At 41.8% G+C, this 26,676-nt stretch overlaps 1 protein-coding gene and 1 pseudogene across 7 annotated transcripts in view; one reads left to right on the top strand and one right to left on the bottom strand.

Moving 5' to 3' along the window:
• The window catches only part of ANKRD55 (ankyrin repeat domain 55), a 250,275-nt gene that overhangs the window by 58,096 nt on the left and 165,503 nt on the right, over positions 1-26,676 (top strand). For 2 of the 6 annotated variants that reach the window (XR_014061486.1, XM_081517907.1), the window contains exon 2: positions 18,365-18,464. The gene's annotated coding sequence lies outside the window, so the exon portion shown is untranslated. Of the gene's footprint in view, positions 1-7,366; positions 7,513-7,751; positions 7,869-18,364; positions 18,465-26,676 lie in introns of those variants that run through there. The other 4 variants (XM_081517903.1, XM_081517902.1, XM_081517908.1 and 1 more) reach the window with 4 other exon arrangements.
• On the bottom strand, positions 19,567-22,220 carry LOC145518994 (E3 ubiquitin-protein ligase RNFT1 pseudogene; annotated as a pseudogene). Its single transcript, XR_014063487.1, has one exon. The product of XR_014063487.1 is annotated as an E3 ubiquitin-protein ligase RNFT1 pseudogene (transcript).

Genomic DNA, 26,676 nt, shown 5'->3' with positions numbered 1-26,676 from the left:
CAAAATCAGTCCTTCCAATGAACACCCAAGACTGATATCCTTTAGGATGGACTGGTTGGATCTTCTTGCAGTCCAAGGGACTCTCAAGAGTCTTCTCCAACACCACAGTTCAAAAGCATCAATTCTTCGGCGCTCAGCTTTCTTCACCATCCAACTCTCACATCCATACATGACCACTGGAAAAACCATAGCCTTGACTAGACGGACATTTGTTGGCAAAGTAATGTCTCTGCTTTTAAATATGCTATCTAGGTTGGTTGTAACTTTCCTTCCAAGGAGTAAGCGTCTTTTAATTTCATGGCTGCAATCACCATCTGCAGTGATTTTGGAGCCCAGAAAAATAAAGTCAGTCACTGTTTCCAAGGTTTCCCCATCTATTTGCCATGAAGTGATGGGACCGGATGCCATGATCTTAGTTTTCTGAATGTTGAACTTTAAGCCAACTGTTTCACTCTCATCTTTCACTTTCATCAAGAAGCTCTTTAGTTCTTCTTCACTTTCTGCCATAAGGGTGGTGTCATCTGCATATCTGAGGTTATTGATATTTCTCCCGGCAATCTTGATTCCAGCTTGTGCTTCCTCCAACCCAGCGTTTCTCATTATGTACTCTGCATATAAGTTAAATAAGCAGGGTTACAATATACAGCCTTGATGTACTCCTTTTCTGACAACAGTACAAAGGATAAAACAGAACAGGTAGAAAATATGTGTAAGGAGATTGGTTAGAGGCTACTCAAGATAAAGTGTATATATATATATAGATAGATAGATAGATAATGTTTGAAGCTCTGACCTGAGGGTGACTGTGATAATAGAGAGAAGAAGATGATTGTGAACAGTAGTAAAAAGGTAGAGTCTGGGGACTTCCCCAGTGATCCAGTGCTTAAGGCTTCACCTTCCAATGCAGCAGTGCGAGTTCCATCTCTGGTTGGGGAGCTAAGATCCCACATGCCTCCCAGCCAAAAACCCTAACCATAAAACAGAAGCAATATTGTAGAAGTTCAATAAAGACTTAGAAAAATGGTCCACATCAAAAAAGTTATTAAAATTAAAAAGGTAGATTCTATTGGACCTGCCAACTAAGTCATGGATCAGGGAGTGGGAGGGAGACACAGGGTTCAAGAGGGAAGCCAGGTTTTTTACTTCAGGAGCCTACTGAATAATGGTTGTATAGTCACAGGCAACTACCGAGCTCTTTCGTCACTTCAGGCCAGTTTCTATTTTCTAGAACCATTTATAAATAACATATAGTATGTACTCTTTTTGTCTAGCTTCTTCTCAACATAATTATTTTGATATCTATCCCTGTGATTTCATGTATAAATTGCTGTTTATACATGAAAGTGAAAGTGTTAGTCACTCAGTCATGTCTAACTCTTTGCAACGCCACGAACTGTAGCCTCTGTTCATGGGATTTCCCAGGCAAGAATACTGGAGTGAGTAGCTATTCTCTTCTCCAGGGGATTTCCCCAACCCAGGGATCAAACCCAGGTCTTCTGCATTACAGGTGGATTCTTTACTATTTGGGCCATCAGTAAGTATATATAAATAGTTCGTTCTTTCTTATGGCTTTGTAGAATGTTAGATTTTATTGACTGCCAGTCTCCCTAGACTCTACCTTCCATGATGAGCTTCTTGCTGGCATATCACATAAGATGTATTCCCCCTCACCAGCCCACTGCCCTCCCACATCAAAATCTGCAGCTGCTTTCCTTCCCCATGTCCTCTGTCACAAATTGATGGGCAATGATAAGATTAGAGGAATTTCCTGGTGGATTGTACAATGCTATATAAATAAAATATTAAATGTGCTATACTCTCAAGGGGGTTGGATGAGGTAATCTTCAAAGTCCCATCCTCAAAAATTCTCTGATTTTCTGCATTTCTGTTGAGTTCACAGTTTCATAAATGAACTGTCACTTCTAATATGGATTTGCTAATGAAACAAAGATCACCAGATCAAGTGAGGTAAGACTAACTAAATGAACACCCCAGTTACCATGCTGGAGTTGCCTCCAAGTTTATTTTTCAGTTAGCCTGTGCAGATAATAAACAAATCAATATCAATGGCCTACGTTCTACATAATTGGCGTCTTGCCATTCCCAGAGCAACCATATGGATCAAATTCAGCTGGAAACCCGAGGACTCCAGGGCTGCCTTAGAAAAATAACTAGTCTGGCATACCAACATCTGGGAAGTCTGCAGAAGCCAGATTCCAGGAAATAGGCACTGTGACAGGGTTACAGCATGGATGCCCGAGGGACTGAGAAGCCCTGAGAGTGCTGTTTTAAGTAGCTGCTTAATGATTGAGTACCACGAATGCTTTCACTTGGCAGGGAGAAATTACATGACCTAGAGATGTCTGGGTGGCATTCAGAGTCGATAGACAGTAATGAGTGCTGGTTAAAAAAAGTATTTTAGTGTGCCCACAACTGCCAGACTTCCTGAGAGACATCTCCTTTCTGTGTTTATATGTTTACACCTGTATTAAGAAAGGAAAAAGAGAACAAAGCAAAGAGGGAGGGAGGGTGGGAGGAAGGGAGAGTTTCTACCTTGGTTGCCTGTTCCCAAAGACTTCTGTATCATTTAAAAACTAACAGTAGCTGATCTTCTACTACATACACACCAGGCTTTTTGTCATGGGCTTTACAAATACGAGCTCATTTAAGCTTCACAACAACTACCTGAGGTAGATAGTATTTCCCGGACTCTTAACATGCTAAAACCGGGGAAGTTCCAGGTAAACAGGTACAAGTTAGTTCTACTAACAAAAAAACAAAAATTGAAAGAAACCTTTCTCTATATGGGCTTCCCTGGTGGCTCAGATGATAAAGAATCTGCTTGCAGTTCAGGAGATCTGGGTTCAATCCCTGGGTTGGGAAGATCCCCTGGAGAAGGGAATTGCTACCCACTCAAGTATTCTTCCCTAGAGAATCCCATTAACAGAGGAGCGTGGTAGGCTACAGCCCAAGGGATCACAAAGAGTTGGACATGACTGAGAGACTAAGCAGACACGCTTTCTCTATGCTCTTAGAAAGCTTCTCCTTTAAGTGAAAGGACATCATGGTATGCAAAGAGACCAGGCTCTGAAAAAACTGGTCCTTGTTTCCACCACTGATAGCAGCTAGAAGACTTTGAGCAAGTCACATGACCTCTCTGGGCCTCATTTGTTTCTTCTTGAAATGATGACAGTAGATTGAATAAACAGTCTTCCACCCTCACTGCACACTCGAATCACCCAAGAAACTATGAAAAAATACCGATGTCCAAACCCCACCCCTGACCAATTCCTGACCAATGGAGTCTCAGAATATATAGGGTTGGGATAAACTATCTGGCTTGACTGCAGGGAATAAGGTATATATGTCCCTACATCCTAGAGCTAACAATTTAGTGGGAGAAACAAAAGGCAAAGAAATATGCACAGCAGGATGGTAAGTGTTAAGTAAGGGAAAAAATAGCGTTATGAGAAAGAATATTAAGGAAAACATGACTTTAAATGGGCAGAGGGGATCTGAAATGACCATTCCACGTGTTGGAAGAATAAAAATGGGAGATGGCCAGGCAAAGTGCAGAGGAAAGAGCTTTCTAGTCACAGGGAACATATCTTACTTGGTTAGATAACATATAAAAGTTGGTCATTTCCATATGTGTCAGTATATATATATTTATATATATGAATAATTTGTTTCAAGATCCAGATCCAGACCACAGAGGTGCAAAGGAGAGTACAGAGTGACGGGACAGAGGCACTAGGTTGGCCCAGTAGGGGCCCCAGAGCCAGGACATGCTGAGGATATTAGATGTTTATCTTCAGTACAATAGCAATAGCAAACCAGGGAGATGGGTTTAGACAGGGTAGTGACACATTCATATTTGTCTTTTAAAAATCATTTGTGTTTACATGTAGAAAAAGGCTTGGTTGGGGATAAAGGAAAAAGAAGAAAACAGTTAACACAGTTTTATAATAAATGAGTGAAGCTTTTGTTCTTTGATGATGCCAAGTTTTAGCAGAATTCTGGGTACCTGTGGAGATTAAATAAAGAACAGAAGAACAGGAGACAAGAAATTTGACAGAATGCAAGTGACAGAACTCATTAAAAATCAGGAAATTGCTTTATACTGAATTAAGATGAGTACCTTTGGCTTAATGTATGCTATTCTCTTCTAACTGGATTTATTTTGCCCCACAAAAGCATACTGAAGTACCCTGCCCCCATTCCTATTCTCTCTTCCATTGTGTCCCTTTTTCCTTGTCATTGTTTATGTCTCTATGCCAAGGCTTAGGGTGGCATTCAACCTTGGAGTTCCCATTTTCATCCTTGCATAGGTTCCCATTGTGCACCAGAGCATGGTTGGAGGAAAACTCTAATTGTGTAGAGTTTGGCCAGGCACTGATTTTTTAGCTTTTTGTCCCCGCCTTGAGTGGCTGGTCCATTGGCTTCAGTCCATTTCCTAATGGAGAGGTGTCAGCTTCACAAAGGCATCACCTCAATTGGCACTAATTACCACCTTTCAGAGCCATCATCACTCAAAGACTCAGGACAGAAAGGTCAGCAGGAAAATGAACTTCCACTCACACCTTCTGGGGTGGTCTCTGGCTTCTGACCGTGCAGAGAACAAGGGCTAATGGGGAACAGACCTTTCCGCCTTTCTGCTCTTAGGCTCCATGTTTCTTGAGAAATCTACCTTTGGTATACCAGTCCTCAGCTCATGAGATGACTGAACTCACGGCAGAGCTCAGTCTTGTCGGGATTCCTGTCCCAGTTTCCCAGTGATTCCTGTCTCTCCACCCCAACCTTCACTTCCAACCTCCAGAGGCTTCTAACTGCCTATGGTCCTGGTAAAGGAGGTGACAGTGGACTTCCCTGATGATCCAGTGGACTTCCCTGATGATCCAGTTGCTCAGATCCCATGCTCCCTGAAGGAGGGCCCAGGTTCAATCTCTAGTGGGGGAACTAGATCCCACATACCACAACTAAAAGCCCCCACATGCCGCAATGAAGATCAAAGATCTCATGTGCCTCAACAAAGACCTGGCGCAACCAGATAAGAAAATATTTTTTTAAAGAAAGGAAGTGTCAAGGCCCCTCCTGATGTGCAGAGACAGCAACAGTCTCAGCCAGAGGCACAATGACAGAAAAGAAGTAAGTGGTGATGATTTTTGCTCCTGAAATTAAGTTCATTAAGACAAGCATTTGGGAATCTTCATTAGTGTATCAAATAAAATGATGGAAAAGCATCAGAACTGTTATCAAAATATTAATAAATGTTTACAGAGAACAGACAAGCTGGAAAGTACTTTAGATATCAATTTATATAATTCCTGAAACTTTCTTTTTTTATAAGTTTTATATTGTAAAAGTAAAATATATCCATTAAAGATTTGGGAAATGATGGAAAAGTGTTCCCAAACTAAATTAAATTATTTATATAAAAGTAGTCTTACTAGTCAGAAATAACTACTGTTAACATTTTATTTATTTTCTTCTAAAAATAAGTGCAGTTTTCTTTCTATGACTGGATTCATGACTCTGAAATTAGAAATGCCTCCTCTCTCTACAAAGAGAGTACTTTTTTTTATTATGGCCAGATGATGACTTTTACTGTAAAACACTGAGATGAATCCAAAGGGTCTCCCTCTCCTTTGAGTCCTATCTCATTACAATGCTAAGCAATACCCAGCTATTATCCACACCAATTCTTCCTCTGCCCAAAGATGGGCCTATTCAACTGCCCCCCCACATCTGTGGGTGATACATGGGTTGCCTTCTACTGGCAGCTGAGCAAAAATACTAGAAAGCAGTCATACTCCAAGGCATGTGGGATCCTCCTGAACCAGGACTGGAAATGGTGTTTTCTGCATCGCTAGGTGAACTCTCCAGTATAAAGCCACCAGAGAAGGCCATGTAGTCTGTGCCTTTAACCATCACAGAAGAACTCCTATAGAGATACTCGCAGCATCATGGTGATACTGAAGCTGCAGAACATTCTAGCGTTATAGACAAAGAGGAGGAGGTTCCAAATCAAAAACAGAATGACTTAGAAATTCAGGTTTTTTCAACTGTGAGATAAAAACCATACTTAGAAAAATGAATGAGATAATTACTTCAAGTCATGCTTAATTCCATTTTAAAATTAGTATCATCCATTGCAATGGCAAATTATAATATTATATAACACGTAGGCATATGTTTTTTGACTGAAAAAAGAATAAATCGATTAGAAAAGCATGCTAAGTTTGTCTCAGCTAATTCCCCAAGGGAAGGCCATAACCCAGGCCTCAGACCACAGACTATTAGAGTTGGGTAGTGGGAACACCATGGACTTGGGATTTGAAGTCCTGCTCCAACATTTGCTAGGTGACTTATTTACTAGGTGAACCTTGTTCATCTTGAATCCTTTACATAGGGAAATGGAATAAAATCTCCTTTGCAGTGTTTTTCTGAGGATTAAAAAAGACAGTGTCAGTAAAGTCCCTGGCAACAGAAGTTGGTTAAGAATTGGTAACTTTTATTGTCTGTTCCTCTTCATGACAGTTCATTGAGTTTGAAACATAGTACCCAAAGTGGAAAGAGCATCCTCACACCTTCTAGCCATGGCAGTGCAAACCCTGTCACAGTGGGTATGGTAAGAGGAGGATGACTACAAAGGGTAGCAGGAAGTAGCTCATCTCTCCCTCAACACAATGGCCCTACCCGCCCAGGCAGGGAGCAGCAGCTCGGCCAGCAGGCTGGGAGCTGGCTGGCCTTCTCAGGCCAATTGGGATCAGATAAAAGCAGAGCAGAGAAGGGAAGAGAATCTCTCCCAAATACTATGCTAATCAGCTTCTTTTAAAATCTCTGAATCTTCCCAGGCTCACCCTGAGTCTCCAGTCTACGCCCTGGTGTCCCGTGGGGATGTAGATGAAGATAGATAATTGGAAATATGATTCAGCTACGTTATAATATTACAGATTAGAGGTTTGATACAGAAAGGCTGCAGGGTGGTTGAGAATAAAATAATTACAGCCCCCCAGGATCCTGCCTCTGACATCTCCCCTTTGAAGAGCCCAAACAGCCTTGCCAATATTAATGGGCTGTTCATCCTTGATCCCAACATTGCTAAGAAATGGGAAAGGGACAAAGGAACAGAGAGGCTCTTCCAGGGCCCTAGTTGGTGAACACCAGTTACTGGGCTCTGAGGAGCACTAACAGCCATGGAAAGGCTCACAAAGTCCATGCCTCCAAATTTCTTGTGGAGACAAAATTCATCTAAGAGCTAAATGGCAGACACCAAGTTATCGTGAAGTAGTTAGGCTTCTCCTGAGAGCTGAATCATGATTGTAGCAGAGTGAGTGAAGCTTGATTTTTTTTTTTTTTTTAGACTATTAAGAAGTCCTGCTTGAACTTTTCTGAGAGGTGAGGGCGCAAACTTGTCTGAGAAACCCAGGAACCAGTGAAGGAAGGCACTAAAGCTCCAATACCTCCTCTCTGAAATTCAAAGTTATTGAAATCTGAGGTGAACTAAAGGTCAGTGGGTGACCACAGCTGCAATCCGGGGACAAGAAAGCCTCTGAAACAGAACTAATACTTTGAGAGAAAAATGAGAAAGGAAGGAGAGCCGCCTGACCCCAACTCCACCCTCCCTTCCCCCCCAACCTCCGCCTTCCCTCCCCCTAAGCAGCACCTCCCCCAACTCCACCACCCCTCCCCTTCTTGCTTCCTGAGCCAACCGGTTGAAGGGAGTAACAGAGAATCTTGCCCTCTAGGGGGCAGTTTGGAGCCTTGGAATGTGGCTGCGAGGGCGTCTAAAATGGTGCTGCTGCGGATTAGCCCCAGGTTGGGGTGTAACCCTCCAGACTCAGAGCAGCATCAAAGGGTGAGAAGTGAGTGATCTTCCTTTTTTTCTCCCGAAGAACTGCTGCAACCTGAGGGTCTTCACTGAATCTTGGTGGATAGGAAGCAGAGTCCAGCCACACCACCTTGCAGGAAGTGGGGCTGATGGGTCTGCAGACCCTGTTGGCTGAAGCTGCCGTTCAGTTTGCGTAGAACCTTAACAGCTGAGGGAGTGTTCGTCTCTGCCTGGATCTGTTTAGAAAGATTGGTTTTCCTGCAGATCTGAAGAGCAGTGGGCTTGAGAGTTGTATTTTCTGAGGCCAGCTGGGGAGCGGGCATTTCTATCCCCAAACTGCAAATAGTTTAAACGTTAAACTCAATACGCATTAAACCGCTTCAACAAAGGAGGAACCGATGAGCGTTCCTGTGGTTCAGAGCTTGGGCTCTGTGGTTAGACACACCTGATTTAGAATTCTGTTTCCATCACCGAGTGATAGCTCTGTGTCCTTGACCAAAGGCTTGGACTCTCAGCTCTGGTTCCCCATCTGTTATTATCCTCAAATGGGGACAATAATGACACCTATCTCGTAGAGTTGTTATGAGAATTAAACCAGGTAAGTCATGCAAGGTGTGTGGCACCTAGTAAAGCCTCAGTAAGTGTTAGATTTAACAAACCCATCTAGGCACCAAGGTCATTCCATGGGAAGAGAACTGAATTTGAAACGTCCCTCCAGTGGACCCAGCAATTTGTGTGTGAGTAATAGTAAGTATACTTCACCAACACTGAGAGAATCACGCTGAGAAATAATGAGCAGTTTGGTGAGAAAAAAGCAAGTGAGTTTGGGACAGGCCCAGAACATTCTGAGGGACTTGGATAGTGAGTGGATTTAGACAGAACTCAAGGCATCCTGTTTCCAAAACGACTGTGCCATTTAGGGAATAATTTTTGACTCTCCCTAAAGATTTTCAGTTTTGTACAAGGACATTCCCGGTTTCAGTTTTTCCTCCATTTGTTTCTCCCTTGCCCCCAAACTCCCCAGTGGATTGTTCCTTCGTATCTTTCCATTTAAATTCTCATTTGAAAATAATAATGTGTGCAACTGTTCACTTGGTGTTTTGGTCCAATATGCTTCAATATTCAGACACGGGAATGCCTTCCTGTGAAACGTGTCACAGAAGGACAGGCAACGCCTCTCAGAATAGTGGTGGAAGAGATAAAACTTCATACATTAGGAATCTTCTTGACAGGCCTTACTAGGCCTGAGTCCAAGATGAAGCTGAGAAAAAATGAAAAGGGATTTGGCTGACAAAGCAGATGACAGGCAGGGAGAGCCAGTGAAAGGGAATTGGCCAATGGCAAAAGCGGAATTGGCAGGGCTTTGTGAACCTCTTGCTGAAAAACCGTAAACCTCAGATTGTCCGTCTGGCGCGTTGGTCCTCCGGGGCACATCGTTTTTGCCTGTGGAAGGTGCCTGCCAGGAAGCTGCACCTCAGGGGGCCCCTTTGGAAGAGTGGGTCGGGTCTGGATTGGTGCCCAACACCAAGTGGATGGGGATGAGAAGAAACCGCTTACAATGAGATCTCTGAGGGCCGGGAGATGGGGAGCCACTCCTGTGGCTGACACTTGTGAGTCAGAGTGATGGGAAAAGAAGTTGAGAAAAAGAGGAAGAGGACGGGATGCTGGGGAGGGAGGAGGTGGGAAGTGGCAGTGTTTATTCAGTCAGAGACTGTCAGGGCCTGCCTCCTTCTGTGACGGGTCCCCCACTTGTAATTACTCATCGGCTCTTTCGAAACTCAAGTCCACCTTCTTCCAGGTGAATAATCCACTCCTCTGGTCCCAAATGAGCACTTACCCTCAGGAGTAAACTCTCTCCGGAGGAAAGTCTGTGTTTGTGTGCAGGATCGCCATGGGTTAAGCCGATGCCTGACAGCAGGACTGATCCTCCTCCAGTGGGAGAGCTGGACCTTCTCTTAGAGCCCTCCAGGGCTTCCTGAGTGGCCTTTTCCTCTTGTCTTAGCGTCGTACCTTTTGACGCCAGGCATCCAGAACTCCACTTCCAGCCTTCTCTTGTTGCCTCCCACTCAATTCTTTCCTTCCCGAGAGCTTCCTGGCTTATGACCCATATTTCCAGCTTCTGCCCTACTCAGATTTGCTCGACGGAGGTTTCCTTTCCGTGGAGAATTGGGAGGGAAAATGTGTGCTAAGGTGTTAATAACCAGCAATAATTTGGTGTGATAAACTCAGTCAGAGCATAATGCCCTAACCTAGTGCTCCCTAACTTTTTCTCATGTCTGGCACACAACAGAAAATGATAATAACTTTCCCGTTGTTGTTATTTAGTCCCTCAGTTGTGTCCAACTCTTTTGCGACCCCATGGACTGTAGCCTGCCAGGCTCCTCTGTCCATGGGATTTCCCAGGCAAGAATACTGGACTGGGTTGCTATTTCCTTCTTCAGGGGAACTTCATGACCCAGGGACTGAACCCACGATTGGCAGGGGGTTTCTTTATCACTGAGCCGCCAGTGAAGCCCACCACTGAGGTAAATAAAAGTGAGAGACAGTGGGTCACAGATGGCTTGGCCATAGTTCCACCCATACCTCCCCATCAGCCCCACCTATAAGGACTGAAGGACTTAGTATCTCCCAACTTGTGTAATCCTTTTGTGTACACCAACTGGGAAGCTCTGTTTTAACCCAGTGGTTTTTCAGTGTCCTTCAATGAGCCTTAGCAGTTTGCAGATGTTTCTCAGAGGGAGTAAGGGGCTGACCAGATGGGTCGTCTACTTCAGTTACAACATCTCTGCTTTTATCTGCTTTATTAGGCCTCTGAATAAAATTTGTTAAAGATTTCTTTCTTTTTTAAATTTTTATTTGTTTTTTTATATTTGGCTGCACTCAGTCTTCATGGCTGCGTGTGGGCTTTCTTATGCTATGTGGGCTTCTCATTACAGTGGCTTCTCTTGTTGAGGAGCACAGCCCCTAGGCACCCAGGTTTCAGTATTTGCACTTCACGGGCTCTAGAGCACAGCCTCAACAGTTGTAACACATGGGCTTGGTTGCTCCACAGCATGTGGGATCTTCCCAGACCAGGGATGGAAACTGTGTCCCCCGTATTGGCAGGCATACTCTTAACCACTAGACCACTAGGGAAGCCCCTAAATTTTTATTAAATGGGAGAATGTTGGCAGCTTAAAGGAGTTAGAAAATCACAATCTTAAAACCAACAAATAAAGTCTTTAACAGTTGAAGCTTGGGCAACCATGCCAGAGTAGTGAGGGACGTAGTCTGAAGACAGAGAGAGGTTTTCTGGGGCGCTTCCTCCATATCATTCAGGCAATATAGTTTATTCCATACTCACCTCCACACAAGTCTGCATATCTGTGCAGATCTTGCCCCTCTGGCTTTAGGGGGTTTGTCTCTTTCAAAAAGCCTGATGCTTGAAAAAAAATCATCCTAACATCAGCTAGATGAATGCCAGAGACTGCCAATGTCTCAACTTAATGAAACCAAAAGCACAATTACTGTTCTTGCCTTTGCTACCTTTTTTACTGCACCTTGATTTATTTCTGCCATTTTTTCAGAAGCCATGCAACATCTAGGAGATCAAAGCTGCTGAAAGAAAGCCTAGCAAAATGAAACGCGTGTTGCTCAGCTGAGCTATTTCATAAGATTGAGGCATTGGTTCATTTAATATTTTATTGTATTATTTTGTTGTTATTACTTTACATATTTCCACACCTGCCTTGTTCCAAAAAAGACTCAAAATGGGAAAGATTATTTGAATTGTGTTCTACGGAAGAGATTTAATCTCAAAGTTTAGGTTACTTGGTGTTTGATGAATGACAATTTCAAAACTACCAAGGTTTATGGTGAAATTATTTTAAGATTTCAGTTGCCTGATTTTAATTTCAAACCTTGTGTTAAAGTATCAGTGAGAGTTACAGTTGTGTGTGTGTGCATTCATGCACCTGCGTGTGTTTTTTTAAATTTATATTCCATATTATTCTTGAAAGGGCTTGACATACCTTACAAAGAATTTGAGTCAACAAAAACAATAGTTTTATACTTTAGGCAGAATGTCTTTTAAAAACAAATAGACTTTTACCTTTCAGCCAGGATTCACCAGTAACATTTTTTCTGTTAATCAATGGAATTTTGATAACACACTTGAAATTTACACTTCTTCAATTTTAGATGCTTCTCTACTAGAGTTTTTCAGCAGCAGCAGAGGAAAGTGGAAGTGGAGAACTGAATCAAAGAACAAACTCATATCTGTGACGCTTGACTCAAATTTTCTTTCTAAGGTTCTACAATCTCTAAATACAGGTGTACTATTTATTCTAGATACTTCTGGGTCAGTGGAATTCTAGTCCTCCAAATGAAAAGTTTTAGAAACAACCCAATCAAAATTTATCTTGTAAAACAAGTCAATCTCCAGCAAAGAGAGCCTATCCTTCCATGGGACTCAGCACCTACTGAGGTAGGATTCACAAAGCAGAAAGTCAGCCAGTCAAGACTTTTTCTCTTGCTTCCAACTCTGTCTATACCTCAGTATAGCGTTGTGATGTAGTTGTATACACAAATTACTCTATCTTCTAAGAGCAGGTAGCTAGCATTTATTTATTTTATTATTTTTATTTATTTATTTTAATTGGAGGCTGATTACTTTACAATATTGTAGTGGTTTTTGCCATACATTGACCTGACTCAGCCATGGGTGTACATGTGTTCCCCATCCTGAACCCCCCTCCCACCTCCCTCCCCATCCCATCCCTCAGGGTCATCCCAGTGCACCAGCCCTGAGCACCCTGTCTCATGCATTGAACCTGGACTGGCGATCTATTTCACAAATGATAACATACATGTCAATACCATGTTTTGGAGATCTACCCTCCAAAGGTGGTTAACCAATGGATGAAGAACCCTTGCCAGAATAAAGATGTTTAAGATGGTAACTTATTTATTTCATCAAAGTATAATTAATTTACAATATTGTGTTGATTTCTGCTGTTCAGCAAAGTGATTCACTTATACATAAATACACATTCTCTTTTTATTCTTTTCCATTATGGTTTGTCACAGGATATTGAATATAATTCCCTGCACTATACCGTAGGACCTTGATGTTTATGCATTCTATATATACTAGTTTGCACCTGCTAACCCCAAACTCCCAATCTATCCCTCTGTCATGTCCCACCTCTTGGCAACCACAAGTCTGTTCTCTCTGTCTTTGAGTCTGTTTCTGCTTTGTAGATAAGTCATTTGTGTCATATTAGATTCCACATGTGATTTCATATGGCATTTTTCTTCTTTCTGACTTACTTCACTTAGTATGATAATATCTGGGTCCATTCATATTCCTGCAAATGATTCCATATGGCATTGTTATTCTCTTTCTGACTTCACTTAGTATGATAATCTTTGGGTCCATTCATATTGCTGCAAATGGCATTATTCCATTCTTTTTTATGGCTGAGTAATATTCCATTGTGTGTGTGTGTGTGTGTGTGTGTGTGTGTGTCATATCTTCTTCATCCATTCATCTGTCAATGAACATTTAGGTTGTTTCTATGCCTTGGCAATTGTGAATAGTGCTACTGTGAACATAGTGGTGCAAATATCTTTCTGAATTAGAGTTTTGTCTGGATATATGCCCAGGGTTGGGATTGCTAGATCATACAGCAATGTTATTTTTAGTTTTTGAGGCATTTCCACACTGTTTTCCACAGTGGCTGCACCAACTTACATTCCCACCAATGGTGTAGGAGGATTCCCTTTTCACCACACCCTCTATAGCATTTGTATTTGTAAACATTTCAGTGATGGCCATTCTGACTGGTGTGAGGTGGTACATCACTGAGTTTTGATTTGCATTTCTCTAATAATTGGAGATGTTGATCATCTTTCATATGCCTTTGGACATCTGTATGTCTTCTTTGGAGAAATGTCTATTTAGATCTTCTGCTTGTTTTTTGAATGGTTTGTTTGTTCTTTTGTTGTTGAGTTGTTTGTAGTATTTGTGTGTTTTGAAAATTAATCCCTTGGTGGTTACATCATTTGCAAATATTTTCTTCCATTCCATAGGTTGTGTTTTGTTTATAGTTTCCTTTGCTAGGTCACTTAGTATCATAAATAAAATTAACTATATGTATACCAAGAGGCCAACTGATTAGCATAGGAAATGTTTGAAATAGTTTTTAATTGGTGAAATGAGTAGTATTTAAAAATGTGGCTGGTTAGTAGTTTCATGCAAGAATGACTGCCATGTCCTGAATGAAGTATTAACACCTGGCAAGCTGACAAATGTCTGTATAGCCAAAGCTGTGGTTTTTCCAGTAGTCATGTATGAATGTGAGAGTTGGACCATACGGAAGGCTGAGTGCCGAAGAACTGATGCTTTCGAGTTGTGCTGGAGAAAACTCTTGCGAGTCCCTTGAACAGCAAGGTCAAATAAAGGAGATCAACCCTGAATATTCATTGGAAGGACTGATACTGAAGCTGAAACTCCAATACTTTGGCCACCTGATACAACGACCGGATTCATTGGAAAAGACCCTGATGCTGGGAAAGATTGAGGGCAGGAGGAGAAGGAGGTGATAGAGGATGAGATGGTTGGATTACATCATCTACTCAATGGACATTAATTTGAGCAAACTCCGGGAGATAGTGAAGGACAGGGAAGCCTGGCGTGCTGCAGTCCATGGGGTCACAAAGAGTTGGACACGACTAAGATACTGAACAACAAATTGGCTTGGATGGATTCCCATTCCATACAAATTTCAAATCCATGCTTCAAAGTCCAGAAAGGACTCACTTGCAAACATACAGAGTTTATTTAGATAAAGATGGTAAGCTTATGGTTGTATTTTTCTTCCCTTAAAATTAAGGGTCTCTAATTGCCTTACTTGTCCCTGAAGACCCTGCTACTGTGGTTTCTAGGATATTTTCTAAATCCTTATATATAAATTCTGGGACCCTGAGAGTTGCCTGCTTGAGCAGTAGCTGTGCTCCTTTTCTGTGCCATTTCCTTATAAAACATTGGGTTCTAAACAGGTTACAGTAGAAATCTAGAGCCACTGAGGCAAGAGTGGAAACTGGGTAGAATGTTCCTCGACTGTGCTGACTGTCATGGGAAGCACTGCCCAAGTTTTGAGGAGAGGTCCACTGCAGGATTTCTTTTGAGATATCAGGCTTATCAAGTTTATTTTCAAAGAACACAATGCCATTCTGATTTTTATTAGTATTTAAATGAGGGTCAACCACTGACTCGGAGAAGGCAATGGCACCCCACTCCAGTACTCTTGCCTGGAAAATCCCATGGACAGAGAAGCCTGGTAGGCTGCAGTCCATGGGGTTGCGAAGAGTCGGACACGACTGAGCGGCTTCACTTTCATGCATTGGAGAAGGAAATGGCAACCCACTGCAGTGTTCTTGCCTGGAGAATCCCAGGGACAGTGAAGCCTGGTGGGCTGCCATCTATGGGGTCGCATAGAGTCGGACACGACTGAAGCGACTTAGCAGCAGCAGCAGCAGCAGCAACCACTGACTAATTGTGTAGGGGACAAGTCAGGCCAGAGCCTGCCTTGGGCGAGAGGTTGGAAAGATGACTAGAGCAATGAGGGGGAATTGAAAGACCTGTTGAGAAGCATCAGCATTACTGGCAACAGTAATGGTTTTTCTTTTATTCTGCTCTCTGAACTATGTGGAGCACTGAGGACTTGAACAGGATGATTGGCCTAGAATGGATAAGCATCCTCCCCAGGGCTGCAGGACACTGCATCAGAGAACCCTTAAGGGGCAGCACTCATATTTAGATCTCAGTGAGACTCAGCTGCAGGGCTGTGCAGGCATCCAGGGACAGCATCTCCTGCTTCTCACATAAAGATTAGTGCACATGCAAAGATAAGGAACATTTCTCAAGCAGTAATATGGTCTTCGATACAAAAAAGCAGCAAACCAGAACATTCCAACAAGAACAGATTAGTGTGTCCAAAAGAATACAAGCCAGGTTTCACCAAGTTTTAATTGAGAACAAACTGGATAATTTTATGAGAATCCTAATGTATAATAATCATAATTGCATTATAATTATATTTAACATTTGGTCCTTGTTCCATATGTGATTCAGCCATTCTCTGTCATTTTGTCATTTTTATGAGATCTGGTCATGAAAGTTACATAAGCATCCTGGGTTTACTTACAGAGAACGACCTGGAATGGTTGTCTCCTCCCTGCTTATGGAAGTGAACATTCTGGGAACACTAGCTGAACAGACCTCAGGTCATTTATTTCTGGATCTTCATCACATCTCACATTCACCAATTTTAACTCTATTCAGAGAATGCCTCTTGTGGTCCTGACCAGTCTGAAAAGTAAATGGCCAGTCACTTCAAATAGTGTGTGAATTTTATTACAAGAGGAGATGAATCTTTAGATTGCCTTTGAGAAAGTTTCAAGCTGGGTGACTTCTGACACAGATTGGTTCTCCTCCCTGTAACACCTGAAAGTATCCTATAGCCCAGCAATGTTTGGATCCTCACTTTAATTTCCTACGATTCAGATGTGAACTGGTGCGCCCAGTCTGAGACATGTGGGTGAATTCACACATCTGTGAAAACCCCAGGCCTTGCCTGATTTCTGCTGATTCTCAGAGTGACTAACACCCTCCTGGTCCTTCCTCCTGCCTCTGATTTCTGGGTCCACATGTAGTGTCTCTGCATCAGCCTCTCCTGACCCAGCAGTAATTCTCAGCCCTTTGTCATTTTATCCCCAAAACTCACTCTTTAAGCATTTCATGAGTAATACATTGTACTGAAGGTTTGAGACTCATGAGTGAAGAGTGCGTGGGTTGATCATGTTGCATTATTCAAGGTGTGACTAGGTCCCAGTAGTTCTGTTTCCTATTCCCCTCCCCACCCCATTGTCCCTGGAAGCTCCGTGATCTGCTCCCTCCATTAGCCAAACTAACCCAGGCCCTCTTAGCTCATAGCTCTACCCTGCCACCAAGGACTCGCAGAACAAAGTGTCATCTGTGTAAAAATACCTCGGCTCCTTAGAAGATAGCTAGAAATATAACAGCAACAATTCATTTGCATGTATTTACTAACGGATTGAGATCCAGTCTGAGTCTCTGCCTGCATTGAAAGGCAGTATAATGTTTTAGGAAATGAGCTGAATTTAGAGTCAGTTTCTTGGGGTTAGAGCCAGCAGCACCCCTCAGTCAGTCAGTCAGTTCAGTCGCTCAGTCATGTCCGACTCTTTGCGACCCTGTGAACCGCAGCACACCAGGCCTCCTTGTCCATCACCAACTGCCGGAGTCTACCCAAACCCATGTCCATTGAGTCGGTGATACCATCCAACCATCTCATCCTCTGTCATCCCCTTCTTCTCCTGCCCTCAATCTTTCCCAGCATTAGGGTCTTTTCAAATGAGTCAGCTCTTCGCAGCAAGTGGCCAAAGTATTGGGAGTTTCAGCTTTAACATCAGTCCTTCCAAAGAACACTCAGGACTGGTCTCCTTTAGGGTGGACTGGTTGGATCTCCTTGCAGTCCAAGGGACTCTCAAGAGTCTTCTCCAACAACACAGTTCAAAAGCATCAATTCTTTGGCACTCAGCTTTCTTTATAGTCCAACTCTCACATCCATACATGACTATTGGAAAAACCATAGTCTTGACTGATGGACCTTTGTTGACAAAGTGATGCCTCTGCTTTTTAATATGCTGTCTAGGTTGGTCATAACTTTCCTTCCAAGGAGTAAGTGTCTTTTAATTTCATGGCTGCAGTCACCATCTGCAGTGATTTTGGAGCCCAGAAAAATAATCAGCCACTGTTTCCACTGTTTCCCCATCTATTTGCCATGAAGTGATGGGACCAGATGCCATGATCTTGGTTTTCTGAATGTTGAGCTTTAAGCCAACTTTATCACTCTCCTCTTTCACTTTCATCAAGAGGCTCTTTAATTCTTCACTTTCTGTCATAAGGGTGGTGTCATCTGCATATCTGAGGTTATTAAAGCCATGTGGAAAATCCAGCAATCCATTTCAAACCTCAGTTCATTATCTGAAGACTGAAGATGTTACTAATATTTTGAATTGTTATGTGATCTGAGGAAATAGTTTATGCAGTGCATTCTGGAACACAAGAACAGCAGTGCCCATGACATTCAGCTTTTCAAGACTGAGGAGGCTGCTGGTATTTTGGGTACTGTGTGTCCTGCATTGTGCAGAGATTCTAGGTGACACAGAACAACTTCATTACGTTCCAAATAACATGCCTGTGGAGAAACACTGTCTGAGCACAATGTGAGGATAAAGTATGTGGCCTCTGACCTTCCACCTTTCACACAAAATGGAGGTGGATTGATATATAGTGCAGATGATTCTTCAAAAAGAGTTTCCTCATTCTGGGTTATTTTTCCAATCTTTGTTCGAAGGTGACAGTTTCTGTGGCATCCAATGCCATCACCAAAATTTTAATTACAATCTTGAGCTTTCTTCTATAAGGAGTGCTTCCACTTAGGATGCTTTTGTTTAATCTTTCAGTTGAAACTGTATTATACCCTCCAGAAGACAAAAAGAAGGAGAAAAATTATGGAATAGAGGCCACAGGAATTTTCCACATGGTGAAGGTTCAAGGAAGCAGGTGATTTCATGCATTGATCAGCTATTGATGTCAAGTATTAATAGTTGCCTTTGTTTTTTAATCCATGTGAGTTATTTTAATAACTACTTCAGGATAGTCCATGGTACTATACAAAAAGGAAGATCTGAACATTAAAGCTGATGGCAGGATTGTATGCATGATGTCCACAAAACAAAAAGCAATTTAAGTCATCTATCAATGGCAACCCACTCCAGTATTCTTGCCTGGAAAATCCCATGGACGGAGGAGCCTGGTAGGCTGCAGTCCAAGGGGCCTCAAAGAGTTGGACTGAGCGACTTCACTTTCACTTTCACTTTTCACTTTCATGCATTGGAGAAGGAAACGGCAACCCACTCCAGTGTTCTTGCCTGGAGAATCTCACAGACAGTGGAGCCTGGTGGGCTGCCGTCTATGGGGTCACACAGAGTCGGACACGACTGAAGTGACTTAGCAGCAGCAGCAGCAGCATTCTCAATGATTGCTAATCATACTACAGAGAAAATTACAATGTTGAAATATGTCATTATCAATGAATTAATCTTCCTTAGAAAATCTGATTATTACAGGTAAAATATAGCATTTAGAACTTTCATTGTAAATATAAATTTTATTTTAAACTTTTAGAATTTTTTCAACAGGAATTATAAAGGTCAATGATAAAATTTTACATTCAGGTAATATGTCTTAAAACATTATGAAAAATAGTTTTTATTTTGAAAATGATGTCAGGAAAGAGTAGCTGAATTCCCCTAAAACCACAAGTTCTAGTTATGCAATTCTCATTTAGGTAGTATTAATAAGCAAACACGTTTACAGTTTAATACTGCAACTATCTGTCAAATAATTAGGAAGAATAAATGTTGCATGTGCATTAGGTTGAACATTACTTACATGTACTTTTAAATATGGAGTTCTTTCATTTAATCTTTTGATAATTTGGACTACACACTTAAGTCTTATTATAATACTTTAAAACCATTTGGAAACATTTTCCTTAACTTCTAGCCTCGAAAACCCATTCTAATGCCTTTATCAATAGTCACTGTAACCAAATGAAACTGGTATTTTTTGGCCTTAATGTGAAGTTTAAAACTTCACATATTCAAAGCTGTGATGAAGTGACTTCATGTTTCCATTTGTTTATATGGTCTGAAATCACAGTTCTGTACATTGGTCATGTTTTTTCTCTCCACAAAATATATATTGACAGATGAGAAGAACTGGCTTTTGAAATTCATCTTGACATATTGAACAAATATCATCTGCATCTGAACACTGTCTCTTGCTGGCAGCCACTCCATAACTTGGTCATGTAAAAAATATTGGCAAAACCTGTCTGAAAATTCTTAGATGTCAAAAAAAGTCCAAAAGGTTTTAGTATGAGGTAGAATAAAGCCAGCAATATTCCAAGAATCCATCTAATTATGTTACTAAATTCCCCATAACTTATAAGGTAATGAAACCAAACTGGTATGGGAACAAAAGTTTGATAATACTGACACAATTCTTCTAAAAGCATATACCAGTAATTCTAGGATTTAAAAGGCATGATGAAAGAAGGCATTTTAAGTAAATAGGCATTTTAAGCCCATGAAAAGGAATGTCAGAATGAAGCCTGTAATTCCTAACGAACCAAAGTACTTCCCAGAAACTCTAATGGACTATGGTAGGAGTTTTAAAAATTAAGCTGTAATGAAGTGACTGAGAATAAAATGTGTAATATGAAAGAATGGAAAATCCTGCTAAGACTACCAGTAACCAAGCACACTGAATCTCTGAGCACTCTTCTTTTAGAAAAACCTGGTTTACAATGCTTTCTTTTGCATATATGAAAGTTGTGAGCAGTCCAGTTCCAAGAGCAATTCTTGTTACATGCTGCATAACAAGTTTGACACCCAGAATCAAAATATATGGAAGACTTTTTTGCAAACCCTCGAAGAGGTATTTGAATTCTGAGAAGGAGCTACGATGATCTCCAGGCTCTGTGTTGGTTACATCAGGCTGCCTTGCTTCACTGTGGGAGTGACTCCATAACTGGCTGTGTACACATCCTTGGGAACAGCTATGGACTCCTGACCTTATATTAATATCTCTGGAGCTTAGATTTTCAGCACACTCTTTAGGTATGGAGTTTATCTGGATATGAACATCTCCAGAATAAAAATAGGAAGCTTCTCCTGTCAATCTTGTTTGGACACATTGGGAGGCTGAGGCATCCTCCCTGACTGCAGCTCCAGCAGGGCTGAGCAATTGGCTAAAGTTGGTTTGCGTGAGCCTTGAGATCCAGATTTCTTTACTTCTGGGTTCTGCCTCCTCTTGTGACACTGAGTTGACTGAGTCCCGGGCATTGACAGCAGGAACAGTGGGAGACACCCTGAGGCCTTCAGTCAGGGCCATCACCATCAAACCCCACCACCAGACCTGCTTGGCAGCCCAAGTAGTTGTCTTTCCAATGCCAGTATTACCCAGTTTGGGCTTCCCAGGTGGTGCTAGTGCTAAAGAACCTGCCTGCCAATACAGGAGGTGTAAAAGATGCAGGTTCGATCCCTGGGTCGGGAAGATCCCCTGCAGGAGGGCATGGAAACCCACTCCAGTATTCTTGCCTGGAGAATCCCATGCAGAGAGCAGCCTGGCAGGCTATAGTCCAAAGGGTCGCAAAGAGTTGGACACGGCTGAGGGGACTTAGCATGCACATACACATGTTATCCAGTATAAATAACTGTTGAGCTAAAGGAAGTACAGATTTCACTACCTTTCCCATCCTTCTCCTTCAGTTCTTGATAAGCCAGGTAGACATAAATAGGGCCCAGATCCCCAGCTCCCAGACCTCCAGGAGCAACACAGTTCTGATCCTCTAGCTGTCCATCTGCCCGTCATGTTGTGGAGAGACCTACCATCTGTAGACCCGACTCCTGGTTTGCTGTTCTGGTCCCCCACCTCCACTCTGCCTTTATTCTCAGGCATAAACTCGTGGCTACTCTTCCTACCATAGAGGGAGTCCAGGTGAGGTTGGGCAGGAGGATGGGTACATATTGCCCTTGGGCCAGAAGCTAGATGAAAATGTGCATTCCTCCCACTGACTGCATTCCGGGGATTTAATGAGCTGTTTTGAAAGATGCTTGATGAAGTAATATTTTCTCACAGATATTTCATGATTTACGTAAGGAGAAAAAAAGCTGGCCTCTGTGGGCTTCCAGAGGAACCTGCTTCAGATGAGGGTAGGGGGCCGTGCTGACAGGAAGATACGAGATTTGTAAGCCAGTGTGATTCTGTGTCCAGTTAACAGGGCCAACCCTAAGTTTTGTGCTTAGATCACGTCTCTGATGACTTTGACAATGTCACTTCTCCCTCTGAAATCTTCAGTAACCCTATGTGCTGATAGAAATATTCTGATTTCCTTTCACTTTAATCCAGTTTTTCCATAATTTGAGTCCAATCTGCTTGTTTGGTCTTCTCTCTTGTAACTCACTTCATACGTCTTACACCTCAGGTCCCTTCAAAAACAAAAAATAAGCGAACAAAAGAACTTGTCCTTCCCTGAAAACGGGTTCTCCAGCTAGTTTAGCTGCTAATTAATGAGCAATGGGACCCTAGTTAATCATTAACATCCTCAAGTCCAGCAGCATAGCTTGTAAAACCCAAGGGCAAGGCTTAGGCTAGTGAATTTGTCACATGTTTCCCGGTGGATCTAACACACATCAAAGTTTGTGAATCTCCGGACCAAAAGCCTCCTCCGACTCTGATTTTCCCACACCTTACCCATGTACTGCAATTCTCTGCCTCCATGTGTTTGTTTAATCAAGTACATTCTCCTGGAATGTTTTGCTTTCCCTCTAATTAACTCCAGTGCGTCTGTGTGTACGTGTGAATGCACGCACACACACACACACAAAATCAGGGTCCCTTAAGATGAGCTTCAATGCCAACTCCTCCAGAAAGTCTTGCCTGAGGGCTGAGCTTGCCTTCTTAAGCTCTTTGCTCAACACATTGACCACAATCAGTCCTAGTTCTTAAGTGAGTTTTGTTTATGGTATTATTGGTAGATTGTAAACTTTCTGAGCACAAATGTCCCTTCCTGTTCATCCTTCGTTTTCCACCTTATTCATGGGAGTAGCTCTTGAGGGTAGGTTGAATAGAGTTAAACTGACGTGATGTTAAGTCCTTGAGAGACATCTTAGCAAAGGTGACTTGTTGGAGGGCCTTGGGAAGATTGCTGGTGAAGCTGAAGGTCATGTGTCTCTCTATCACATGACCTGACCAGTCACATTCTCTGCCTCTCTCTGCATGTGATGGTGGACTCAAGAGAATAAGAAAAGCTGCAGCTGTTTTTTGTCAAAATCAGATGATTTTTATATCTGTAATCTTGCAACCAGAGCAGTTGAGCTGATATTCTTAATGACTCACTCTATGCAGACGAAAGTTTGTTCTTGAGAAATGAGGAGGGGGGACCATTAATCTTTTATAAAATAAACAGAGTGGTAATTACACTTGAATCTGAAGAGTAGAGATCCTGAGCTGGAACGCGGCATATAGGGACCCGCCAAATTCCATGACCAGTGAGGAGCACCCGGATGATAATTGATTGTGGGATCCTTTTCCCTGTGGTCTCTGAGGGACTATCAGAGTATCACCAGTTTTGAGAGGGGCCTTATCAAAATAGCTGCCTCAGCTTCGTGAGAAAGAAAAGCTTGTCATGAGCTAAGGCCTTTGGGGAACTTGCTTTTCTAAGCTTGCTTTGAAGCTTTGGTGTGCCCATTGGGTCAGCATTTTGCTTTGGGTTGCCTACCCCTGTGTCACGTCCACGCCTTTCCCACCCGTCCATCCCCATCCACAAGTTCCTGCTTCTCCCCGAGGCATGAGGGAGAGAGGCTCTGTCCTTGGCTTTCCTAGTACTCACTTATTCCCTAATCCCTGAAGATTAGCTAACATACCCGTCAAGATCATGAAGCATCGGCTTCCTTTGCTGCCAGCCCGGCTCAGCAGTCTCTTTCCGACATCTGCTTGACTTCTCAAGGACATGTCGTATGTTGGACTCCCTTTGTTGCCTTGGCTTCCAACCCAATTAGCTTCTGCTTCTCAGGACTTCCTGGTGGCTCAGAGGTTAAAGCGTCTGCCTCCAATGCGGGAGACCTGGGTTCGATCCCTGGGTCGGGAAGATGCCCTGGAGAAGGAAATGGCAAACCACTCCAGTATTCTTGCCTGGAGAATCCCATGGACGGAGGAGCCTGGTAGGCTACAGTCCACGGGGTTGCAAAGAGTCGGACATGACTGAGCGACTTCCCTTCCTTCTCTCTTCTAAACTCCTCTAATGCCTCTTCCTTGCTCGTCACTTAAATACTAGCATCTCCACACTTCTTTCTTAGGTCAGCCTCCTTTCTCCCACCATGTTCTCTTTTTTTAAAATTGAAGTATAGTTGATTTACAATATTGTGTTAGTTTCACATCTACAGCATAGTTATTCAGTATTTTTGCAGAATATATTCCATTAAGGTTATTACAAGATGGTGCATGCATGATCAATCACGTCCAACTCTTTGCAACCCCCTGAACTGTAGCCCACCAGGCTCCCCTGTCCATGGAATTTTCCAGGCAAGAATACTGGAGTGGATTGCCATTTCCTACTCTAGGGGATCTTCCCGACCCAGGGATTGAACCCAAGTCTCCTGTGTCTCCTGCATTAGCAGGCAGATTCTTTAACACAGGGCTAATACAAGATAATGAGTATAATTCCCTGTGCTTATCTATTCCTTGTTGCTTATCTATTTGATATATAGCAGTTTGTTTCTTTTAATCCCACACCCCTCATTTGTCCCTCCACACTTCTCTCTTCCCTGTGGTAACCACAAGTTTGTTTTATCTGTGAGTCTGTTTCTATTTTATATATACATTTACTTGTATTATTTTTTAGATTCCACATAAAAGTGATAACATACAGTATTTGTATTTACATTGCTGCAAATGACAGTATTTCATTCTCTTTTATGGCTGAGTACTAGTACATTGTGTGTGTGTGTGTGTGTGTGTGTGCGTGCACGCACACACGTGTGGATCACATATTCTTTTTTTCAAACTTTATATGTTTTTTTAATTGAAGGATAATTGCCTTATAGAATTTTGTTGCTTTCTGTCAAACCTCAACATGAATCAGCGATAGGTATACATATATCCCCTCCCTTTTGAACCTCCCTCCCATCTTCCTCCCCATCCCACCCCTCTAGGTTGATACAGAGCCCCTGTTTGAGTTTCCTGAGACATACAGCAAATTCCCATTGGCTATCTATTTTACATATGTTAATGTAAGTTTACATGTTACTCTTTCCATACATTTCACCCTCTCCTCCCCTCTCCCCATGTCCATAAGTCTATTCTCTATGCCTGTTTCTCCATTGCTGCCCTGTAAGTAAATTCTTCAGTATCATTTCTTTAGATTCCATATATTTGCGTTAGAATATGATATTTATCTTTCTCTTTCTGACTTACTTCACTCTGTATAATAAGTTCTAGGTTCATCCACCTCATTAGAACTGACTCAAAGGTGTTCCTTTTTATGGCTGAGTAATATTCCGTTGTGTTTATGTACCACAATTTCTTTATCCATTCATTCATCTGTTGATGGACATCTAGGTTGCTTCCACATTCTAGCTATTGTAAATAGTGCTGCAATGAACAATGAGATACATGTGTCGTTTTCAATTTTGGTTTCCTCACGGTATATGCCTAGGAGTGGAATTGCTGGGTCATATGGTGGTTTTATTCCTAGTTTTTTAAGGAATCTCCATAGTGGCTGTATCAATTTACATTCCACCAACAGTGTGAGAGCATTCCCTTTTCTCCACACCCTCTCCAGCATTTATTTTGATGATGGCCATTCTGACTGGTGTGAGGTGGTATCTCATTGTAGTTTTGATTTGCATTTCTCTAATAATGAGTGCTGTTGAGCATCTTTTCATGTGTTTGTTAGCCATCTGTATGTCTTCTTTGGAGAAATGTCTGTTTAGGTCTTTTTCCCACTTTTTGATTGGGTTGTTTGTTTTTCTGGTATTAAGTTATATGAACTGCTTGTATATTTTGGAAATCAATCCTTTGTCAGTTGTTTCATTTGCTATTATTTCTCCCCATTCTAAGGGTTGTCTTTTCACCTTGATTATTGTTTCCTTTGCTGTGCAAAAGCTTTTAGGTTTATCAGGTCCCACTTGTTTACTTTTGTTTTTATTTCCATTACTCTAGGAGGTGGGTCATAAAGGATCTTGCTTTGATTTATGTCATCGAGTGTTTTGCCTATGTTTTCCTCTAAGACTTTGATAGTTTCTGGTCTTACATTTAGGTCTTGAATCCATTTTGAGTTTATCTTTGTTTATGGTGTTAGGAAGTGTTCAATTTCATTCTTTTACATATAGTTGTCCAGTTTTCCCAGCACCATTTATTGAAGAGGCTATCTTTGCCCCCATTTTATATTCCTGCCTCCTTTGTCAAAAATAAAGTATCTATAAGCGCATGGGTATATTTCTGGGCTTTCTATCTTGTTCCATTGGTCTATATTTCTGTTTTTGTGCCAGTACCATCCTGTCTTGATGACTCTAGCTTTGTAGTATAATCTGAAGTCAAGAAGGTTGATTCCTCCAACTCCATTCTTCTTTCTCAAGACTGCTTTGGCTATTTGGGATCTTTTGTATTTCCATTTGAATTGTGAAATTTTTTGTTCTAGTTCTGTGAAAAATGCCATTGGTAAATTGATAGGGATCTCATTGAATCTATAGATTGTGTTTGCTAGTGTAGTCATTTTCACAATATTGATTCTTCCTACTGAGGAACATGGAATATCCCTCCATCTGTTTATGTCATCTTTGATTTCTTTCATTAGTGTCTTATGATTTTCTGTGTACAGTTCTTTTGACTCCTTAGGTAAGTTTATTCCTAGATATTTAATTCTTTTTGTTGCAATGGTGAATGGGATTGATTCCTTAATTGCTCTTTCTGATTTTTCATTGTTAGTATATAGAAACGCAAGTGATTTCTGTGTATTGATTTTGTATCCTACAACTTTGCTAAATTCACTGATTAGCTCTAGTAATTTTTTGATACTATCTGTAGGGTTTTCTATGTACAGTATCATGTCATCTGCAAACATTGAGAGCTTTACTTCTTTTCCAATCTGGATCCCTTTTATTACTTTTTCTTCTCTGATTGCTTTAGCTAGGACTTCCAGAACTAT

Source organism: Giraffa tippelskirchi, chromosome 8 (genome assembly GCF_054371585.1).
Source record: "Giraffa tippelskirchi isolate mGirTip1 chromosome 8, T2T-mGirTip1v1.2.pri, whole genome shotgun sequence".
NCBI classification, from domain to species: domain Eukaryota; kingdom Metazoa; phylum Chordata; class Mammalia; order Artiodactyla; family Giraffidae; genus Giraffa; species Giraffa tippelskirchi.
This window is presented reverse-complemented; position numbering and strand designations above follow the sequence as displayed.